Here is a 4,980-nt window from a genome sequence, read left to right on the forward strand (position 1 = left end):
CAGAAAACAAGAAGCATTGTCACCACATCAATATAATTAAACTAAGTTCAAGGATAAATTCGAAACTCATGTACTTCTTGTTCTTTTGAATTAAAACATTTTTCATTTAAGAGAGGTGATGGATTCATAGGACATTCATAACTTTAAGACAAAGTTACTAAATACTAATGATCATGTAATAAAACACAAACATAGATAAGCACTTATCATAGAGAAAACGAAAAACAGAGAATGTAAGAACAAGGAATGAATCCACCTTAGTGATGGTGGCGGTTCCTTCTTGAGGAACCAATGATGTCCTTGAGCTCTTCTATGTCTCTTCCTTGTCTTTGTTGCTCCTCCCTCTTTGCTTTTTGATCTTCTCTTATTTCATGAAGGATGATGGAGTGCTCTTGATGTTCCACCCTTAATTGTCCCATGTTGGAACTTAATTCTCCTAGGGAGGTGTTGATTTGCTCCCAATAGTTTTGTGGAGAAAAATGCATTTGAGGCATCTCCGGGATCTCATGGTGATGAGCTTCATGCGTCTCTTGAGATCCATGAATGGGCTCTCTTGCTTGCTCCATCCTCTTCTTAGTGATGGGATTCTCTTCCTCAATGGGAATGTCTCCTTCTATGAAAGCTCCAGCTGAGTAACATAGATGGCAAATAAGATGAGGAAAAGCTAGCCTTGCCCCAGGAGAGAGCTTTTCGGATATTTTGTAGAATTCAAGGGAGATGACTTCATGAACTTCTACTTCCTCTCCAATCATGATGCTATGAATCATGATGGCCCGATCCACAGTAACTTCAGATCGGTTGCTAGTGGGGATGATGGAGCGTTGGATGAACTCCAACCATCCTCTAGCCACAGGCTTGAGGTCCAGTCTTCTTAATTGAACCGGCTTGCCTTTGGAGTCAATCTTCTATTGAGCTCCTTCCACACATATGTCCATGAGGACTTGGTCCAACCTTTGATTAAAGTTGACCCTTCTAGTGTAGGGGCGTGCATCTCCTTGCATCATAGGCAAGTTAAACGCCAATCTCACATTCTCCGGACTAAAATCTAAGTATTTCCCCCGAACCATTGTAATATAATTCTTTGGGTTTGGGTTCTTACTTTGATCATGGTTCCTAGTGATCCATGCATTGGCATAGAACTCTTGAACCATTAGGATGCCGATTTGTTGGATGGGGTTTGTTAGAACTTCCGAACCTCTTCTTTGGATTTCATGTCGGATCTCCGGATACTCATTCTTCTTGAGCTTGAAAGGGACCTCGGGGATCACCTTCTTCTTGGCCACAACATCATAGAAGTGGTCTTGATGAGCTTTGGAGATGAATCTTTCCATCTCCCATGACTCGGAGGTGGAAGCTTTTGTCTTCCCTTTCCCTTTTCTAGAGGATTCTCCGGTCTTGGGTGCCATCAATGGTAATGGAAAAACAAAAAGCTTATGCTTTTACCACACCAAACTTAGAATATTGCTCACCCTCGAGCAAGAGAAGAAAGAATAGATGAAGAAGAAGAAGAAGAAAATATGGAGGAGAGTGGGGAGGGGTGTATTCGGCCAAGAAGAGAAGAGAGGGTTGTGTTGTGTGAAAATAAGGAAGAATAGAGGGCTATATATAGGGAAGGGAGGGGGGGTAAGGTTCGGCCATAAGGGTGGGTTTTGGGTGGGAAATTGATTTTGAATTTTTGAAGGTAGGTGGGGTTTATAAGGTAGGTTTATGGGGAAGAATGGATGGATGTGAATGGTGAAGTGGTGATAGGGAAGAGAGATTGAGGTGATTGGTGAAGAGTTTTGGGGAAGAGTATTTATGGGATTGTGTGAAGGGGGGATAAGAAGAAGTGAGTGGAGGTAGGTGGGGATCCTGTGGGGTCCACAGATCCTGAGGTGTTCAAGGATTTACAACCTTGCACCAAATTGGGCAAGCAAAATGCCCTTGCACACAACTCTGGGCGTTCAGCGCCAGATTGGTGCTTGTTCTGGGTGTTGAACGCCCATTTGTTGCCCATTTCTGGCGTTGAACGCCAGAACCATGCTTGTTCTGGGCGTTCAGCGCCAGCTCTTCTCCAAGGTGCAATTCTGGCGTTCAAATGCCCAGATGCTGCCCATTTTGGGCGTTCAGCGCCAGAACCATGCTCTGTTCTGGCGTTGAACGCTAGCCAGATGCTTCTTACTGGCGTTTAAATGCCAGTGAGATCCTCCTCCAGGGTGTGATTTTTCTTCTGCTGTTTTTGATTCCGTTTTCAATTTTTATATTTATTTTGTGACTCCACATGATCATGAACCTAATAAAACATGAAAGAACAATAAAATTAGATAAATAAAAATTGGGTTGCCTCCCAACAAGCGCTTCTTTAATGTCAATAGCTTGACAGTGGGCTCTCATGGAGCCTCACAGATGTTCAGAGCATTGTTGAGACTTCCCAACACCAAACTTAGAGTTTGGATATGGGAGTTCAACACCAAACTTAGAGTTTGGTTGTGGCCTCCCAACACCAAACTTAGAGTTTGACTGTGGGGGGCACTGGTTGACTCTGTTTTGAGAGAAGCTTTTTATGCTTCCTCTCCATGTTTACAGAAGGATGACCTCGAGTTTTAAACACAAGGGAGTCCTCATTTAATTGAAGGACTAGTTCACCTCTGTCAACATCAATCACAGTATCTAGGACTATGAAATCAGCAGGGATGTAAAGGCCTCCAACCTTTACTAACACATCCTCTACTTGTCCATAAGCCTGTTTTCTTGAATTGTCTGCCATCTCTAATGAGATTTTAGTAGCTTGCACCCCAAAGATTCCCAGTTTCTCTATTACAGAGAGGGGCATGAGGTTTATCCCTGAACCAAGATCACACAGAGCTTTTTCAAAGATCATGGTGCCTATGGTACAAGGTATTAGGAACTTTCCAGGATCCTGTTTCTTATGAGGCAATGTCAGTTGATCCAGATCACTCAGTTCATTGGTGAACAAGGGAGGTTCATCTTCCCAAGTCTCAATACCAAATAATTTGGCATTTAGCTTCATGATTGCACCAAGGTACTTGGTAACTTGCTCCTCAGTAACATCCTCATTCTCTTCAGAAGAGGAATACTCATCAGAACTCATGAATGGCATAAGGAGGTTTAATGGAATCTCTATGGTCTCTAGATGAGCCTCAGATTCCTTTGGTTCCTCAAAGGGAAACTCCTTATTGATCACTGGACGTCCCAAGAGGTCTTCCTCACTGGGATTCACGTCCTCCCCTTCCTCTTTGGATTCGGCCATGATGGTTATATCAATGGCCTTGCACTCTCCTTTTGGATTTTCTTCTGTATTGCTTGGGAGAGTACTAGGAGGGATTTCAGTGACTCTTTTACTCAGCTGGCCCACTTGTGCTTCCAAATTTCTAATAGAGGATCTTGTTTCATTCATGAAACTCACAGTGGCCTTAGATAGATCAGAGACTAAGTTTGCTAAATTAGAGGTATTTTGTTCAGAGTTCTCTGTCTGTTGTTGAGTGGATGATGGAAAGGCCTGCTATTGCTAAACCTGTTTCTTCCACCATTATTAAAGCCTTGTTGAGGCTTTTGTTGATCCTTCCATGAGAAATTTGGATGATTTCTCCATCATGAGTTATAGGTGTTTCCATAAGGTTCACCTAAGTAATTTACCTCTGCTATTGCAGGGTTCTCAGGATCATAGGCCTATTCTTCAGAAGGCGCCTCTTGAGTACTGTTGGATGCAGCTTGCATTCCATTCAGACTCTGAGAAATCATATTGACTTGCTGAGTCAATATTTTGTTCTGAGCCAATATGGCATTCAGAGTATCAATTTCAAGAACTCCCTTCTTCTGAGGTGTCCCATTACTCACAGGATTCCTCTCAGAAGTGTACATGAACTGGTTATTAGCAACCATCTCAATGAGTTATTGAGCTTCTGCAGGCGTTTTCTTTAGGTGAATGGATCCACCTGCAGAAGTATCCAATGACATTTTAGCTAATTCAGAAAGACCATCATAAAATATATCCAGGATGGTCCATTCTGAAAGCATGTCAAAAGGACACTTTTTGGTCAGTTCTTTGTATCTCTCCCAAGCTTCATAGAGGGATTCACCTTCTTTCTGTCTGAAGGTTTGAACATCCACTCTAAGCTTACTCAGCTTTTGAGGAGGAAAGAACTTGGCTAAGAAAGCCTTGACCAGCTTATCCCAAGAGTTCAGGCTATCCTTAGGTTGAGAGTCCAACCATATTCTAGCTCTGTCTCTTACAGCAAAAGGGAAAAGCATGAGCCTGTAGACTTCAGGATCTACTCCATTAGTCTTAACAGTATCACAGATCTGCAAAAATTTTGTTAAGAACTGAAAAGGATCTTCAGATGAAAGTCCATGAAACTTGCAGTTTTGCTGCATCAGAGAAACTAATTGAGGTTTCAGCTCAAAATTGTTTGCTCCAATGGTAAGGATGGAGATGCTTCTTCCATGTAAATTGGAATTAGGTGCAGTAAAGTCACTAAGCATCCTCCTTGCATTATTATTATTTTCGGCTGCCATCTCCTCTTCCTGTTCGAAAATTTTTGAAAGGTGCTTGCTGGATTGTTGTAATTTAGCTTCTCTTAGTTTCCTCTTCAGAGTCCTTTCAGGTTCTGGATCTGCTTCAACAAGAATATTATTGTCCTTGCTCCTGCTCATATGAAAAAGAGAGAACAGAAAAATAATAATAATAGGAATACTTTTTGCCCAAGTATAGAGGTTCCCCTGTGTGAGTAGAAGAAGAAAAGAATGTAATGTAAAGAAGGGAAGAAGAGAAAATTCGAACACAGATGGAAGAGGGGGTTCGAATTTGGGTGAGATGAAGTGTTAGTAGATGAATAAATAAATAGAAGGAGATGAGAGAGAGAGAGAGAATTTTCGAAAATAATTTTTGAAAAAGAGTTAGTGATTTTCGAAAATAGTTTTTGAAAAAGGTTAGTAATTTTCGAAAATTAAAATCAAAAAATGAAAATAATTAGTCAATTA

At 41.4% G+C, this 4,980-nt stretch overlaps 1 non-coding gene across 1 annotated transcript; it reads left to right on the forward strand.

Annotated features, from left to right (window-relative positions):
• Positions 1 to 4,011: 4,011 nt before the first annotated feature.
• On the forward strand, positions 4,012 to 4,119 carry LOC148553913 (small nucleolar RNA R71). The gene has a single exon (XR_015892678.1). It is a non-coding gene; the product is annotated as a small nucleolar RNA R71 (small nucleolar RNA).
• The last annotated feature ends 861 nt before the right edge of the window (positions 4,120 to 4,980 follow it).

Source organism: Arachis ipaensis, chromosome B7, assembly GCF_059453495.1.
Source record: "Arachis ipaensis isolate K30076 ecotype BB chromosome B7, ASM5945349v1, whole genome shotgun sequence".
Classification (NCBI taxonomy): domain Eukaryota; kingdom Viridiplantae; phylum Streptophyta; class Magnoliopsida; order Fabales; family Fabaceae; genus Arachis; species Arachis ipaensis.